Source organism: Cyprinus carpio, unplaced genomic scaffold (assembly GCF_018340385.1).
Source record: "Cyprinus carpio isolate SPL01 unplaced genomic scaffold, ASM1834038v1 S000006749, whole genome shotgun sequence".
In the NCBI taxonomy this organism is placed as follows: Eukaryota; Metazoa; Chordata; class Actinopteri; order Cypriniformes; family Cyprinidae; genus Cyprinus; species Cyprinus carpio.
Window position 1 is genome coordinate 124557 of NW_024879348.1, and position 19495 is coordinate 144051.

General features: G+C 35.0%; 2 protein-coding genes and 1 pseudogene across 2 annotated transcripts in view; all 3 read right to left on the reverse strand.

The window, feature by feature from the left end:
- LOC109085862 (chromosomal protein D1-like) overlaps positions 1–19495 on the reverse strand; it is a 166714-nt gene that overhangs the window by 102928 nt on the left and 44291 nt on the right. The window lies entirely within an intron of this gene.
- LOC122144679 (histone-lysine N-methyltransferase 2B-like) overlaps positions 1–19495 on the reverse strand; it is a 170766-nt gene that overhangs the window by 38904 nt on the left and 112367 nt on the right. The gene's annotated exons all lie outside the window — the stretch shown is intronic.
- On the reverse strand, positions 697–15936 carry LOC122144660 (annotated as a pseudogene).

The following is a 19495-nucleotide window of genomic DNA, read 5'->3' on the forward strand; positions in this document are numbered from 1 at the left end:
ATGGAAGGAACCAATGAGCATGAACCGTCCCCTCATAACCAAAGCTGTACCACATGATGCAGTTTAATAACAACTCCAGTCCTAATGACCTTTACTGTTATTGTCCACTAAAACAAACTATTAAAAGTGTTTTTTAGTAATTGAAATAAAACTCAATTTAAATTAATTATACTGTAAATATTACATGAAAAACTTAAATCTATACAGACAATTAGAAATGTTGCTTTGCCAACTTACTAATGAAGGAATAAAGATACTAAAACTAAAATACAAAAATTGATAGAAATAACAAAAAATATCATAAAATTACTTAACTTATTTAAAAAAATTAAAATAAAAAACTAAAAAATATATATTTTAAAAAGTATTTTTATTGTTGTTATTTTTGCATTGAATGTTTACATGTTTGTTACGAACAAAACGACCAGAGGGAAGCATTAAACACCCCAAAATTATACCCGCTTATAAAATTAATTCACAACACAAATATCTGAGGTTCAACACTGCAAATATAATCTAACGTATAACAAGTTACATGAACTAAAAGGCTCACAAAACGGATCAACACTTCAAAACAAAGGGAACAGTTATGCAAGGCAAGAGACGGGAAGAGTAAATAGTTGAGCAGCAGCAAAAAAAACACACATCCATGTAGATCAGAGATGCCTCCATATTATACATTATTGCATAAATCTCTCAGATGTTGAAAATGGAACTCGTCCCGAAGTGACCTCCATATTCACGCTCATGACATTTGAGGGACTGCGGCATTGCACAAAGATAATGTTCGGATTTATTTACAGAAGGTATATGAGATTGTAAAAAAATGAGACACTGTCAAAACCTTGATTTGCAAACAGATAAATCAAGTGAAAGAGCAGCTGCTTACCTTCGTGATCGCCCCTGGATCAGCGTTATAAAACCTACAGCGGAAGGACTATAGCGACCGACCCGGATGTAGTGACGGCTTTGACCTGTTATGAGGCGCTGTTGCACAGTTAAATATGTAATATAAAGCCTTAAAGACTTCAAATAAGAGAAATCAACATTCCTTCAAAGGAACTGAAATTAATGAAATACACATTAAAAGACTGCAACTTGCTGATGACACACACACACACACAAAAAAAATAGTGGTGATAGTTCAGAGGTAGTTCTCTTGCATTGAATTAGTTTTCAAAATTTTCTGGATTTAATTTAACTCTGTCTAAATGTGAGATCATACAGCTTAAAAATAACAACATATTCACTGTGTGTAATATTCCTGTTAAAAGTATGGTAAACTATTTGGGAATCAAAATCTCTAAAAATAGGCTTACTGATGCAATGGTCAGCTCAAATTTTAGACCTGTTCGTGAACAAAATGTGAAAGAGGTATAACAACATGATGAGCGAGAGATCTTTCTGTTCAAGGAAGAATTCTATTAAGGCAGAAGGTCTCTCGAGAGCAGCATGCATCTTTTCTTCTCTCTCACTTAGAGCCCCAATAGGTTATATGCACACAAATGGATAAAATACTCTTTAATATCATCTGGAGAAACAAACCTCATAAAATAAAGTATCCTTGTTAATAAACTGTCTGATGGTGGGTTAAATGTTCTTAATTTTACAATTTTATAACCAAATTAAAGTTTAAAATTTAAATTAAACGAGTTATTAAAATCAAATTAAAATCAAACGAGTATTTTCAATATTGCATCAAGTCATTTTTTGAAAAACTTGGGGATTACATTTTTTGTTGCAGTGTCGTGTATTTGTCCAGTTATCACAAGCAAGCATTACTTTACCGGGCACTGGGCAATTTTTTCTCCTAGCAGGTGTTTTATATGAACAATGATAATATCACTCATAATAACAAGTCATTGTACATGAAGAATTGGGTTCGTAACATTAAAATGTAAACCAGCTTGACAAGAATCTGCAATTATACACTTACCCTGATTTAATTACAAAATATGTTATTTTTTACATGAAAAATTATTTAACCATTTAATTAACGCTCTTCCCAGTGGCATTATAGTTTAAACCAAATTCTCGGATGTAAATATTAATAATACAACCCTACAAAATCTCCACCTTTTGTAAATGGTCTCTCTCTTTTTTTAAAAGTGTTTTAAAAACAGTTTTATAAGAAACTCCTTTAATGTTGGATCCAGTCCTCCATGTAAATCAAAATGGTGTAAACCTCATTGTATTATCTTGTCACAGCATTTGGACATTATCATACATGTATGTTATTAAAGTATAAGTAGAAGAACAAAATTATTCACAGATGTTATCCTGTAAATGCAGCTGTTACTGTAGCAGATATATTATATTCATATATCTGATCTTGAATTTTGAAACCATTTCTAATATGAAATCACAAAATGAGAAGCTTATAAAAACAAAACACAAATTCTTAAAAAGCGTTTAAAATTTATGTAACTGCCCTAATATTATAAAAGTAATTTTTATTTTTATTTTATTATTTTTTTATGTTTTGTTGTTGTTGTTGTTGTGTCTTAATGTGTATATATATTTACAAAGTATAAATAGCACAAAGTCTACAAACCACTTTATTTGGTATGAAGTGTAGTTTTATTTAGTGTTTAGTATGAAAACAGTTAAATAAAGAAAACTGTCATTTACTGAATATAATAATGACACATTATGCTGGTAAACTGTATGTAGACTCCTGCACAGCGACTGTATTCAACAGTTAATAACATACTTTAATAATATAGCGGCATAGGAAACACATCAAATTAACAGTTGTTTTTCCTTAATACTCCTCATCTCTATAATATCACACATTATGTGGGGTAATATATCTGTTTTTATTTCCAACCACAGAGAAGAGTAGAAATGTTACTAACAAAATATCATTTGAAATGAATATACCGCTTGCTCCCAAGTAAATATTTTCCTCAAAAGCACGTGAAAAACAACCTTCTGCGAAAGGGTTATTTTGGTCATAACCGATTATCACAGATAAGTAGCTGGGAATCTCAGGCCAAAAGCGGAAATGAGTTTAATCAGCGATTATGTGGACGAATATTGTTTAATACTTTAATTTGAAGTTAAGAGGACAATGGGCAGATGTCCCAGCTCATCCGTAATCTTTCAGTTACCAGACATCTTTTCTTACAGTGCATCATTCTTTGGTGCTCAATGTTGATCTGGAAAGCAGATAGAATTCAGTATATGTTACTGTATCATAAAAACAACTAATAGAAAGTATTATTTTGCAACTTTTTTTTTTTTTCATTGATTTACCTCGATTTGATTATCTGGAATCAATGATACATCCAGGAGACCTTCCACCAGCAGCACGATAATAACGAAAGGATAAGTGGATAAGTGCAACACTGTTATATGCTGGTGGCTGTCTGAGGTTTTAAAATGAAAGCAATTTCAAAGACATCGAAATGAAAGAGAGTTAAACACGAGTTGTACTGAGAGTTAACATATTCAAAACCGCCATGGGAGATAATTTTGCTAAATGCAAAATTTACAAGAAAGCAATTCCTTGACTAAAGACTACTATTACTTGAAACTATAAGAGCTTAGTAGAAATTTAGAAAACAATAAAACAAACTTTTTTTAATGTTAGGTATGTGACTGTGCTATGTTCATTTAATTTTGATTGTATCTTTAATGTACTAGTGGTATAATATATATATTGCTGCATACATATTGTTTTACCACATCCATCAGGGTCCCTGCTAAACTAATGGTTTCTGACTGAAATTAATTACATGGATTGCGCTATTTCAAGAGTATCTATAGGACCTGTTTTGTTTATTTTTATGTTCCTATACATTCGTTATTTGATGAAGAATAAGAAACAACTATTTTAATCAGATAACTCACACCATACTGCAACTGTACATTAATACACCATGATTTTTTTCTACATTCAGTCATCTTCGGTGAGTCTCCGGTCAGTAAAGTTCATCAGTCCCCATCATCCTCCACGCTCTTGTGTGAATGCACAATACCGTTTCCTCCCGCTCAACCAGCCGGAATCACACTGCTAAAAGCTTTCAAGCAGCCACTCCTCGGTAATGGGTTTTTCCTCTAAGACCCTCATTAAAGCTGTCACGCTGACGAATAAAGTCTACAGTATGTGTCCGCTCTGACACTGGCTTTATGCTGGCGTCCACGAGGAGTCATGAGACAGATCTCTAGAAAGCAACAAACAAATCAGCTCAAAGTCGGTTCTGTAGCGGCCGTCTATTGTTGTTCACTGTCTTTCATTATCTGCCTCTCTGTATTCAGTTTTGGTCTACTGCACAATGTAGTATCTGTGTATGCCCTTATGGAAGTTTTTATCTGGTTCAAGCCAGGGAAAAAAATCAAACTCACACGCCGGAAGTAGCAGCCGTCATTCAGTTTCTTCTCTTTATTGTCGCGAGTGATCACACTGGCCACTGGCATGCTGGATGAAGTACATCTTCACGTCCGGCGTCCCCTTCCGCGGATGATCGCCATCCACCCGGCTGAAAGACACCGAGCGCGCAGCTTTGTGAGGAGCACTGCCCGACCGAAGTGAGGATCAGCATTTCTGCAAAAATTGGCATGTTAGCCCACCGCAGGCCCGCGACGATTATGGTCGACAATCTCCTGCGGGTCAAACACACACACAGTACAGGATGGATTAGGAATACCAGTGTAATCTACCAATCCGCCGAGCAGTTTTGAATCCCGCGTTTAAGTTCTCAAGTCAGCTAAGAAATGACTTAAGATTAAGGAGTAGATGGATGTGAAGTTGTCATATTTATTGAGATATACTAAGATAAAAAAGAAATTTGAGAAGTAAAACCTTTTTTTAACTTTTATTACATTAACCCATATGAATTACTAGTTGTTATTTTACTTGACTATAGGCATGATTTTAGATCAACTACTTTACTACCTTTTGAGTGGAATTACAGTTGTTTTTATTTTATTGTAATACTTTCAATATTTTTTTCCAAATATATATATTTCACAAATAATATGATGCCGATATATACATGTGAAAAATAATTTTTTAATATTTATTATATACATTTATATAAATCATTTCATGTCAAACAAGTAGTCTGGACAAATGTTTACCTTATGTAAATAATAGTTTGCGTTAACTTATTTCTGCTCATTTTCACATTTTTAAAATTACATCCATCAATTTGGGAGATAAAATACAAGACTGAAAAACCATTTAAACCAAAGCTAATCAATTTACTTTTAAATAACTTTTCAAATGATAAATAGTATATTGTTTTGCTATTATTAAATTAAATACGAATTTATTAAGTGTCCAACAAAAAAACAGACATATTTGTGACTGACCATTCCAATCGTCGAATGTCAACCAAATTCTAAGAAAAGTCATTTCTGGAGCAAGTGATCTGACCAAAAAACATGAAAGAAAAGAAAAAACTATAAGAGAAACCTCTTTAAGTGGGTCATTGAGTTCTTCGAGGATATTTTCTTCATCAAATATCTTGCCCTGGACGCGGTGCTCATATATTCGTGGATCCACTCTGCCTCATGTCAGCCCGGCAGCTTGTGAAGGACATGTACTGTTCCACCTGTTTGTACTGTAACAAGCCCTGAAACAACAAAACTTGTTTGACGAAAAGGGAAAAAAAAATGTCTCAAAAATGTATTTACTGAGCTATAAGTACCTTCTCTTGATACTAGCCGATGGGAAGAATCCAAGGGACTGGATCAGGTTGGTGGCATTGCCCAAGAACATAGAATAGCAGGTGGCGCAGAATAATCATGCTACGGATCATTGTGAGCCAGACGTCAGTTGGTCACCTCAGGTGCCTGAAGGCACCATATCCAATACACAGCATATGGCTCATGGCCATAAAAAAAAAGCAATAGGAGTATTGGACATCCCAAGTGAATTCTGACAGAGAGAAAGACATACTTTGCAAAATTTAAACCAAAATCTAAATGTTTAACATTTTCTTTAGGTAGCAGAAGTGCTTTTCTGTTAGTTTACAAGGCCTAGTTAACTCAATGAAAGGCACTACCACTACCAGATCCTCAAACATATACCACCATATTGTTTTTGGCGACCCAGCAGTTTTGATGGAAATCTTGCAACATGGGCACCATGAACTCTGCATGCAGACATCCCAGTGACCCAACCAGCAGCAGCATCAGTTCCAATCAGATTCACATATGCAAACTACTGCGCTAGCAAGTCGTTTATAGGTCATAGTGGAAGATCTGTAAAAAAAAAAAAAATTATAATAATAAATGATAGAGATAACATTCCTCGCTAAAATGGTGTGTGAAGATCAGTCATGTTTTACTGTTTGGAAGAGTTTGTTGACAGTGTGAAATCCAGTCATTTCACTTAATTTTGTTAGTGGGTGTGACGTTTTCTGGTCCAAGCCTCTACGCGTTTTTAAAACCTGTACACAATCTCACAGTCATTAATTGACAATAGCCAATGGACACTTTTCTACCCTGCAAATGAATCTATAATGTAAACCAATATTTTTTTAGGAGAAAAATTATTCTCCTAATAATTTTCATGTTAGGGTAATAAAAGATAAATGGCATTTTTCAAATTCCAAATAAAAAATAATATAAACTACCAAAAACACAGTCATTTGAAAACTTACAAGTGGATTCTATGCATAAACGACATTATAACCCGTATACTATAGGGTACAAAAATTAAGGGGATAGAGTACGCCAAAAATAACAATTCTGTCATAACAGGGTTAGTTCAAACCCAAAAATTTAAAATGAGATTTTTACTCACCCCCGAGTTATCCCATATGTATATGACTTTCATTCTTTCAAGATGAATCCAGTCGGAGTAATATTAAAAAATGGTCTTTGCATCGGTGCATTGCTTTCAATCCAAAAGACGTGAACTAAAAAGCGCGCCTTCTACATAAAAAAAGTTGGTCCTCACGTGACTCCGGGGGGTGAACAAAGTGCCTCCTGTAGCGCCATCGATGCGTTTTGTGTAAGAAAAATAATCCATCTATTCAAAATGTAATAATCAGTTTAATCTACTTGCGCTCACTTGTAAACGGAAGCAGATCCGGGCGTGAGGATGTATGAGGTCACTTTGCGTATGCAACCGCCTCAGAAGTGACTCACGCGGGAAATGCAGCTGAGATCAAAACAAAACAATGGTTCACTAATTGGAAGTACAAAACGAGGATTTGAAAAGAAGAATTTCAGAGGATTTCAAATATAAGCCAAGAGGAGACTGGTTTTCCTCTGTCTAAAGTAAGGAAACTTTGCTTCTTTTGATCCTGTAAACAAACGTTGGTTTTTACGCGAGACTCAGCGGCGCCCGCGCAACACTGACCTCCAAGAACGCGTCCATGCTCCCCGAACAGCTTCTATTTTACAACAGTGATCAACAGCTAGATTAACGTGATTATTATTGCTTTGAATATAGATTTTTTCTTACAAAAATGCATCGATTTGCTACAGAAGACCTTTGTTCACCCCCCAGAGCCGTGAGAGACAATTTTTTATGTTATGGAAGGGCGCTTTTTATTTGCAGGTCCTTTTGGACTTGAAGCAATGCAACACCCGTTTAAGTGGCCATTACAAACAGCTTGAAAGATCAAAGACAATTTTTAATATAACTCCACTGGATTCGTCTGAAAGAAGAAAGTCATATACACCGAGTGATGTCTTCGGGGTGGTAAAAGCAGCCTTATTAGTTCACATTTTTGGGTAACTAACACTTTAATCGAATCATGGATACTGTTGAGAAGATGTCAATGGTCATCAAAACTAGACACAGAATAGAAGATTGTTTGAATAAAGTTTTTTTTTTCTGTGCACACAAAAATTATTCTCATACTGTAGTTTCATAATATCACGGTTGAACCACTGATGTCACATGGACTATTTTAACAATGTCCTTAATACCTTTCTGGGCCTTGAACTGTCTATGCAGGGTCAGAAAGCTCTGAATTAATCAAAAATGCCTTAATTTGTGTTACAAAGATGAACAACGATTTTACGGGTTTGGTACGACATGAGGGTGACACAGAACCTTCATTTTTGGGTGAACTATCCCTTTAAAATTAATCTTGAGATTTGCTAAAGATTATATTTAAACAGTGTTATTAATTATTAGTGATTCTAAACATTAATTGAGTGTTATATATTGGCAAAGGGTAATGTAAAGTGTAAAATCATTAAGCTTCTCCAGTATATTAACATCAAACAAGGACAAGGAGAGACTGAGACTGACTTTGGAGGTTTGGAATCAGTTTGTTATGGAGAGACAAAATTCTTGTCACTGGAATACTGTAAGTCATTCTAAAAATCACTGTCATAGTGCATTTTAATTTTTCCCTCAGACAAAAGTCAAATTTTCTGCAACTATATTTCGATCTTTGCTATTCCTAGTCTCGATTTCCTCTATACTATTCTCTTCCTGTCCTGTTTTGCTCACCTCTTCCCACTGATGAATGTAACGTATAAGTCTGGACAAGCGCAGCAATCTGAGCAGACTGAGGATCTTGGTGAAGCGTACGATGCGCAAAGCCCTGGCGGTGCGGTACAACTTCTGCCGACTCAAGTCGCGCCTCTATATCCACCAACCAGGAAGATGTAGTCCACCGGAATGGAGGAGATGAAATCCACCAGAAACCAGCCTCGCAGGTAACGCCGACTGATCACTTTCGGGTCCAGGATGATTTGGGAGTTATCGCCTTCCATAATGCCGGTACGAAAGTTAAGGACGAGGTCAACCAGGAAGAGGGTGTCGGAGGCCACGTTGAAGGTGATCCACGGAAGCGTATTCTGATCCTCGAAGAAAGTGATGCCCCATGGCAAAATGATGAGGTTGCCCATCATCAGGCACAGCATCACCAAGTCCCAATAGAACCTGTGTGTGGAGATGCATGATGTAAGGAACAAAGGATGAATTCTGGAGTACTGTATGTACATAAAAATTCATATCTACAACCAACCATGTCATTCAAATTAATGGATTCAGCAATGCAACAATTCTGTGCAATAATATAATTTTTTTTGTATATATAATATGGCTAACAAACTGATAATTTTTTTATATTTCCTCTAAATAAATAAATAAATTTAATATTAAAAGTTCAGTATGAAAAATGCAGTACATTAAACAGTGTTATTAAATTGTAAATTTAAGTGTTCTTAAAGATTCATTTAAATGAGCATTAGATGACAATAAAGGTAAAAAATTTAAAATAGGGAAAATGAGCATGCATGTGTATGTGAGTATGTGTGTGTATATATATATATAGGACCAGAACAGAAAGAACCTGTCTGACAAAGTGAAGCATGCTTAAGGATCTCAAAGAAATTCAAGAACAGATGAGAAACAAAATAGTTAACGTATCAGTCTGGAAAGGGTTATAAAGCCATTTCTAAGGCTTTGGGACTCCAGCAAACCATGGTCAGATCCATTATCCACAGATGGAGAAAACTTGGAAGTGGTGAGCCTTCCCAGGAGCGTCCAGCCTGTCAAAAATGACTCCAAGAGCACAACAACAACGCATCCAGGAGGTCATGAAAGAACCCAGAACAACATCTAAAGAACTGCAGGCCTCACTTGCCTCAATTTAGGTCAGTGTTCATGATTAAACATAAGAAAGACTGGGCAAAAACGGCATCCATGGGAGAGTTCCAAGGCAAAAGCAACTGCTGACCAAAAAGAACACAAAGGCTCATCTCACATTTGCCAAAACATATCTTGATTATCCCCAAGACTTTTGGGCAAATATTCTGTGGACTGATGCGACAAAAGTTTAATGTTTTGGAAGGTGTGTGTCCCATTACATCTGGCATAAAACCAACACAGCATTTCATAAAAAGAACATCATACCAGCAGTCAAACATGGTGGTGGTAGTGTGATGGTCTGGGGCTGCTGGATGACTTGCCATAATTAATGTAACCATGAATTTTGCACTCTAAAATCCTGAAGAAGAATGTCCAGCCGTCAGTTTTTGAACTCAAGCTCAAGCGCACTTGGGTTATGCAGCAGGACAAAGATCCCAAACAGACCAGCAAGTCCACCTCAAGAATGGCTCAAGAAAAACAAAATGAAGGTTTTGGAGTGGCCAAGTCAAAGTCTGGGTTTAAATCTGATTGAGATGCTGTGGCATGACCTTAAACAGTCCATTCATGCTCGAAAACCCTCCAATGTGGCTGAATTAAGACAATTCTGTAAAGAAGAGTGGGCCAAAATTCCTCCACAGGGATGTGGAAGACTCAGTGGCAGTTATCGTAAATGCTAGATTGCAGTTGTTGCTGCAAAGGGTAGCACAACCAGTTAGATTTAGGGGGCAATTACTTTTTCACGTAGGGTCAGGCGGGTTTGGACAGCTTTTTTCCCTTAATACATTAATCATTATTCCAAAACTGCATTTTGTATTTACTCAGGTTATCTTTGTGTAATATTACAATTTGTTTGATGATCTTAATCTTTTAAGTGTGACAAATATGCATAAATTTAAAAAACAGAAAGGGGGCAAAAACCTGTTCACAGCACTAAATATATATGAATAATACTGAAATATAAAAATATAAGAAAATATCAGTCACTCATTCATCTGTAATCCGAACACTAATAATTTTAACTTAAATGCTCTTTTTTATTTATCTTTAAATATTTATTTATTTTATTTTGATGCTTTTTAATAGCTAATGTTGCCTCTAAACTAAATAACATATAGGTTACAAAAAATGTGAAGAAAAATTCAGTGCAGTATTTCCTTGTGGTTTAAAGATCCAGGCTGATCACCTAAAGGTCAGCGGTTTTGAACCCGTCTTTCAGGGTGCTATAGGGTGACTGTCCCTGTAACTTAATAAGGTGTCTACCTATGGCGATATCACGTGTTTCGTGGAAATAAATTCAACCAGTCCCAGACGTTTGCCGATAAATAAAAGATTTTCTAAGAAACAAATATGTGACTCTGTAAAGCACACCTGGTTATCTATGACAAATGAATTTATAATGGACATAAATTTTGATTCAGAAGTTCAAGCACGTTCATAAGTATCAATAAGTATCTACGACCTTGAGTGACCAGGTTAATTACGTCAATTACACGTGTTGCAAAACATTCCTCTCCTCTCTTAAATTACTAAAGTGGTAATGGAGAGTCGTAAACATACTGTACAGTGTGCGACTATTTAAACTGGATATGCAGCCTTTTACGCACTAGCGTACATGTACTCGGTGGTTTGAAGTTTCCATCTGTGCTCATTTTCCAAAGCAGCGTCAGTCACCTGGAATGAATGGGTATTTTGAATACACTTTCTATGATATATCTCATATGGTTGGCATTTGATGTACGAATGAAAGCAAGAGTGAATAAAAATCAAGGTTGTATTATCAGTATCAGACAATTTCCAGTGATGACAACGACTGACCTGAGTTCTAGGTAGATTTGAGCACTTTAAGATGAAAGTTACAAACTCTTTGATATTTCTTGTCACAGCCCTAGTGAAAAATAAATATACTAAAATATATTTGAAATACATTCAATTCATGCTAAGTATATTACAAAAAATTTACATATTCCTGTACAGTACTTAATAAAAATGTAGTATACTAAACAGGAATACTTAAAGTCTGCTAAACTGGAACAACTAATTTTGTACTTAATGCTCTTTATTGTGCAGAAGTAGTGCTGATGTCCAACTAAAGATATTCCGCAGTATATCTGATTGTGTTAAAGTGGAACTATTGCAAGTATACTTCAGGTACACATCTTGCATTTACAGATCATACAATCCTCATCTAAAGTGATATTAAAACACATTTTAGGCTTAATATTAAGAAATGTGCATTGTGCACAAGTAGTACTCCAAATAAAGTTTCATTATAATTGTAAAAAAGTCAGTAAATATGTTGAACTATACTTTGTATGAAATAACTGTATTTTAAATATATTACTTTTTACTAGGAAATCTGTGGCTAAAATCTACTGAAAGCCTTGTGAATGGATTAAAAAATTGACAATTTTGTTTCAGTGAATGAATAATTAAATTTAATTTTAACCATCTTACTCACATCACCCATACTCATATAGTCATATCAGCTGACCACTCATTAGCTAAATAAAAAATAATTGTGGTGATTCAAGTTGATGACCTTTTTACCTTCATCATATTTTCCCCGTTAAAAAATGTCAAAGAATTTCTAAAAAATGTTATAATAATAATGTTATAAAAATTTATTTGCATATGATTCTCTACATTTAAATTATTCTCCATTATGTGCTTCATCATGCTTTCTGTGAGAAACAAACAGTACATAGAACAGTGCTGTTATTGTTAACTAAAACTCAAAATATATATTTTTTTAAATCTGTTAACTGAAAATAAAATACTAAAAACATTTATAATTTTTATGTGGTTTTAAGTTGAAGTACTAAAATTACTTAAACTGAAATTACATTTATCACAAAGTAAATAGACATTTAAAAATGATCTGTGATACCGAAATGCTCTTTTTGCAGTCACCATCATATTTTCCCCTGTTAAAAAAGTATAGAAATTTAAGTTTAAAAAAAAAAAGTGTTGAATGTTATCTGGAGTTAAAGTAACTAACAACCGTGTTACAAACAACTAGGCCAAGAAATGTAAGAATCAATTGATCCGTGTTGATAACATGGTAACAGTAACTGGCTCATGGGTTTGTTTTACTGTGTCTAAAACGACGACTCTGGCACATTAAACAAATTATAGTAAAACAAGACATGATGATGATGATCTGGTGATTCTATTGCCTAAAATTAATTGAAGATTGAAAAATGTTGTTTTTTAAAAATATTTTTCTCTTTGAAACAGGTTTGGAGATTGAGTTCCTCTTACCCATCATGTCTTGCTTTCTAAAAAAATGCAATCTGTTTATCCCTTTACATTCTGCTGCTTTCTCTGAGTACGTGTTTCAGACAAAGAGCATCAACCTGAAGCTCTGTAACCGAGTGGGTCCTTCCAGCCCATCCACGAACGCTGACAACCTTTCCAGCTAATGGTAACTCTATAAGGGAAAGCACTGTAACTGACCTGTGCTGCATTGTGCGTTTTACTGTAGTGATTGAAAGGTTTGTGCTTTAAAGACCTGATTTGTGGCGTAAGTGCTTGTTGACATTGTATGCTTATTGATAGCAATTTGTAAAAGTGACCTTTAATCGCAAGGTGTTTTCTTACAGTCACTATTTGTATATACATTTAATTTTATTCATATTTTTACACTGAAGAAAGGGGTACTTGCTTTTTGAAATAAGTCACTCACTTAATGCTAGGCCCATCCTTAAGCTTTTTTTATAAAATTCTGCTTCCGGATGCTTCCTTCAATGCAAATCAATGAGATTTTTCACCAGTTTTATTGTTTATCAGGTAAAAATCTTAAGTCTGATGACTACAATCAACATGATCACACCATTCTTCAACATGTTACACAATCTGAGCACCGAAACATAACACTTACTCTTCAGCCTAAGTACGTGCAAGACTAATAGTGAAGCACCACTTATAATTGTAAAAAGTTTAAATTCTGTAGATACTCTACACTACACTCTAAACGTAAAAATAAATAAACAAAACAAAAAAATGACAATTTGATGGCCTTGTTTAGTAAAAAGTATTTATAAATGTTTTAGCTGAATTTCATGTCAAGTTGATGATTTAAGGTCTGCCATAATTGTAACAATTACCAGTTTATGTTAATTAAAACATATAATGCACTGTATCAAGTTCATAAAAAGTTCTATGCAAATAATTATCTATATTTACATTTAAATTATTCACAATTATGCGCTTCATTTCATGTTTTCAATGTATATGGAGCAGTATTGTTATTGTTAACTGAAACTAACACAAAAAACATTAAAACATTACATTAATTTAAATGAAATTTAAAAAGAAAGATATAAAGATATATATATTTTAGGTTAGTAACTCATTTTCATTTTAGTTTCCGTTGAAGTACTAAAATTACTTAAACTAAAAACTAAATAGACATTTTATATTAAAAACCTAATGAACATTGACAAAATTACTAATATATATATATATATATATATATATATATATATATATATATATATATATAAAAAAATAAGACAATTAAATCCAAATATTATTAAATTCTAAAATAGTATATTAATTTTACTAAAATAATAGTGGAAGAACAAAGTGTAACATGGAAACTCATAAGGCAAAAAAAGATTAAATTAAATGAAATTAAATATTTTAAAAAGCCACAAGGCACCTCCAACAGTTGATACACAAGTCGGGGTAACAATCAACTGATCACTTTAACAAACCCGTCCTGACATCACAAGATATCAAGCTACAGAAAGTAACAGCAAAATAAACAGCAGCTGTGCAAATAAAACTAGCAAACATAATTATGCACACCCCATGCACCCCCATGTGTATTGCACACCCCGCAAACCCATTTTTTCAGTAGCCTTCTTGACCTGAACAATTCGAAAATGACTCTTTTGCTTTTATGGTTGGTTTGACTTAAAAATTCAGCATATTAAAAACAGCATCAATTTTGTTGCCATACTACTGTAATCAAGAACATCTGTTTATTTACTTGGTAAGACTAATTTTTTGAGTCTGCTGTGGCATTCACAACAACTCTACCCTTGTTTGACGTTCTGCCGAGTCATATTTTGCCCTTCCCCTGCGTCACTCACCTGAAGTCACTATATGGATGTATAATCCAAACCCCAAATGACTTGATCCGTGCCTGCTCGGCTGCAACACCCTTCGCACTCCCAAACATTCGCAGAGAGAACTTGTTGACCCCTGGCTGCAGCATGGAGCTGAACTGTCTCTGGAGAAATGTTGACTGGTCAGCGAAGACCCTTTCCTCTGATTCGGACGGCTGAGGGGCTCCTGCAGGCCCTGTTGACTCTGCCATGGCTTTGTCGAGGTGAGGCGGAGGGGATGTGGTCACAGTGATGGTTGCTGCTGTGCCATCTAACCCTGCGGTCACCTCAAGGGATTTTGAGGTGGGACTGGCCCCCGAGTCTGTGTGTTCCTGGTGGTTCACAACAGACAGCAGCCTTCGGCTCACGTCCTCTCCTCCTCGCAGTAAAGTCCTGGAAGAGGACCGCCAGTTGGTTAAGGAGAAGCTTCCTCTGGAGCAGAGCTTCGAGTCACCATTTGAAGCCGGGGGCTGTCCATCACCATCCATAATTCAGATCTGATGTTAACGCAGGTTGAGGTTGATGACTGGTTTGGCAGGTGGAGTCTTAAGAAGAGAGTGAGGACATGATGCTTTCCAAATCCAGAATCCTTTTGTATTTGGAAACCAAGGTTTGCGTACAAAACCTCAGGTTTTCAATACGAATTGGTCTAAATATGATTTCAACACTTCTTTAAGATGAATGTATTTGTTAACTTGTCTTTAAATACTCATAATGCAAACGTGACCTTCTTTTTAAACTCTTTCTTGAGTATGAACACAAAGCGTTAGGTCTCACTTTAAGACGTTAGCTATTTTTCAAAAAGCCCAAACATGTCTATTTACTATATTCAGCTTACTGTACGTTTACCAGTACATACGGACTCCCAAAACTTCCAAAGAGAATCCAGACGTCTCTCTCCGCGTTAATTCATCCGCTCCTCTGGGAATAAGTGCATTTATTGTCAATATTATTCGCCGGTATCCACTTTCCACACTTTTAGCACCTCGCGCGCGGGCAAATTCTCCTCAGAATAGGCGCGGGTTTTCTCGTCTTCAAATCACGCGCAGATTATTACATAAAGAACGGGATGAATCCCGCAGAGGTTTGAGTATAATCGGCTTCTTGATGGCAGGCGCTGTCTTTATCTCCCTCTCTGCTGACACCTGCGTGTTATCTGTTCAACAAGCTGTCGGGATGAGCAGGTAAGGGAGAGAGCGTCACACCTCAGCGGCCCGGCTGGGAGGAAATGGGCGGGGCCAGCCTGTGCTACGCTGGAGGCTCACAGGTGTCTTTACCTGAGGCTGCTGTGAGCTGCAGGAATACATTCTGCCTGTGTGCAGAAATACACTGCATCCATATTTAAAGAACAATTTTTTTTTTTAATGTAGTATTTGTTTGTTTTGTTTTTTAAAATGCGTTTTCTAGCAGTAAATTAATTTAATAATGTATTATGTATTTATGTATGTATAAATATATTTATTTAAAATATATAATATAATTTAAAAAAAATAAGATTTCGTATTACTATTTAAAAATGTAGAAGGCTATGTATGAGTGTATTTTTAATACACAATATTTTATTTAAATTTTATTGATTTATGTATTTATTTAAAATATATTGTACTTTTTGTAATAATTTTTCTTAAAGGTTTTTGCAGTTTTTTATTAGTGGTTTTGTTTTTTGGTTTCCAAAATGTAATTCAAAACCCTCCTAAAAAATAATTTTGTGAATTCTGTCCTCCAAATTAAATTTGAATATACTTTTGCTAGTTGTTGGGACATTAAAAAGAAATTACAAATTTATTTAGACACAACTATTTTTCCATGAATGCATGAAAAAAATACATTTTTATTGGGGTAGCCTAAGTTGTCACGTGTGTTGTTGTAACTTTCTAAATTAATTTACTGTAATTTAAACTGTACATTTACCCCAAACGATGGTTGGATATTTTTTGGATGTTACCTTTACCATTCTTGAAGTTTCATTAATTTGCTAAAAGCTACAGCCCGCCTTTTTAAATATAAGATTTCATATTTCAAATAGGTTTCTCAAATCAGTGTCAAACTGCAGGTTCCAGTTGTGACATAACTTACCCCATACAGTCTATGTGTAATGATATGGGTTCATAAAAGATCAAGCTGTGGTAAATGAGGTGTACCTTACTTACTGGGCAAAAATGGTGGAGAATTTTTTTATAGCCAAGACTTTAAAGTATCAGGCTATACAAAAATATAACATAATAAGTGTGACAATTAGCAGCATTGTTTATTCTTGCACAGAGTAGTGCAGGCCTATTGCTGCTCACATCAGGGCATCAGTAAACTCAGTGACTCTGACGTATAGTATCTTGTTTCGACGACTGCCAATCCTGTAAAGTGCTGAGTATCTTGTTCCTGAGTCTGAGCATAAGTGAGATGCTTTACCTTTGGCAAACAAGAGGAAATAATTAAAGACACGGCCTTTGCTGTACACAGGCTTTCTACAAAGAGGTGGGGAACACAGCCAAATGTGCCGGCTCATGTTCTGCAATGTTGTACTGTGTATCCACTAACTGAATTGTCTTACGTGAATACAGCTCCAGGGCCTGTTTGACAAACACAATTTTGTTCACTGTGTTCATATAGGTAACTGGAATAAAATTCAGGTTATCAGGTTATTATCAGCAAAATGATCAAATGTAGATCATTTTATTGGAAAATTTTAACCCAAAAGAAAGCCAAACTGATTTAGTTGTTTACCAGTTAGAGTAACAGTGTAATTTGAGCCATCTGAGAAACAAATCTGAGTTCAGTTGTTACTGTAAATCCTCATAAGAAAAATACAAAAGAAACATGGAGACAATAAATATAAACCACACATACTGTACACTGAGTCTGAGACCACCAGTGAAAACCCTTCTAACTATTTTCAGATTTTAGTTAGGGGCTTAAAGTGAAAAATATTAAATATTTATTAATTATCAATTTATTTCTTTGTTTTGTATATATATTTAAATAGATACTAAAGACTTTTTAATTATATTTTAAACACAGATTTTCACTGAGGTCTCATGACTTATCATAATCATGATATCTTATCATGATACACGATAATCAGATTATAGGATATTCTTGGAATGCAGCATCTGTGGTTCATAATTCGCCTCAGATATTGAACTGATAGGCCTCTTTATCAGCAGCGCTCTTGGTAAGCAGGAGATATACTGGATAACAGTCAGATGTCCCATCATTAGAGTCATTTGAAATGGTTTTCTAGGTCACATGAGTTTACACAGATCTGCACGTGGTGGTGTTGTTATGGAGGCTTGTGCTCCATTCATATTGAGACTGAGTCCTTGGAAGGCGCCAAAGAGAGAGCTGTCACTTTTGGTGGAGGTCTTGCTTTTTATGTTTGCCCTCTGTACAGGTGCCTGAAAAATGTACATATAGGCTACTATGAGTTAGCCACTGTATTCTGTTGTTTCAGCAAATATAATTTAGCTATCAGTGAGCACAAACGTACCTTCGTGAAGCGGTGTGGGCTCCTGTAATGTGTCCTCATTGCGCTTCTTTCTGCGTTCTTTTGCGCAAATTTAACTTGCCTCAGTTTCCTTCTCAGACAGAATACAAACAATTACATTATAACTTAAGCCATAAAGATAAGCTAATAAGTGTCCAATAACTTTATAAGCATTTTTTGTACCTTTCCCTGTGTAGCTCCGCTTGGTAAGTCCTCAACCAGGATGAGTCGCGTGCTGTCTGCCCGTAGCAGCAGGGCGCGCTCTTTCTTCGGACGGTTTTGCCTTTCCGGCTAAATCCATCCTTATCCCCGGTCACGCAGCTGGTCAGCTGTCGGAAGGGGGCACCCAGGGATTTCTTCACCACGGCATCCATCTCTCCTTCAGCGTGTCTTAATGAACTTGAGTCTTTCTCAAACAAAGTGATACTAAAGTATTTCAGCTACCCAGTCTAATAAATAAATGTAAGCACAGGCTGCGTTAAAACCTAGAATTGTATTTTTAATTTTTGTTTACTTTGTATCTTTATATCTTCTATGTATGAAGATTACATTTTTTTTTAAATATCAAAATAAAAAACTGGAATTTTACATTTACAGTATATTCAAAAATTCACAATATTACTATTTTACCTTTTTTAATAATAAATGCAGTATTTATTCAAATGAATGCAACTTTGGTGAGCATAAGAGACTTCTTTTAAAAACATTTTTACCAGTCATATATCTATAGCCTGCTGTATTCATTGTGCAAACTTGCTATTTACGTGTGATAATAACATATCTACACATATCTACTAATGTACAAACAAATAAATGCATCCTTAGGTCGAATGCACTGAATTAATTAATAGCCTATAATAAATTATAGCCAATTAACTTAATAGGCTATTATTTATTATATCACTAAATTCAGTTAATCAATTAATAGTAATAGTATTAAGTAACAGATAAAGTAAAATAATATAACATTACTACATTTGATAATCACTAAAATGCAGTTATTTAGTTGTGTATTGTAAGTAGGCTATAGTAGATATAATAAAATAACATACAATCTTAAATTCTTCATGTAGATCATATAGAAAACCTTTTTGCACAAAGGTCAGACATACCTGATATTTGTTGAAACTCTTGAGATGCATATAATTTGATCCAAGGAAGCTGACGCCAAACTCAGGCACTATCTGCTAGCTTTCCAGCAGCAGCAGTCTTATTAAGCTCCATGTTTTTAAAGCCAGCTCCCTCCCTGCATCTGTCCCAGCTAATTCCCAGATGACGTAATTGTTTATAATCACATTAGTGATGGCAGGAGTTTCACAGGCATGATGT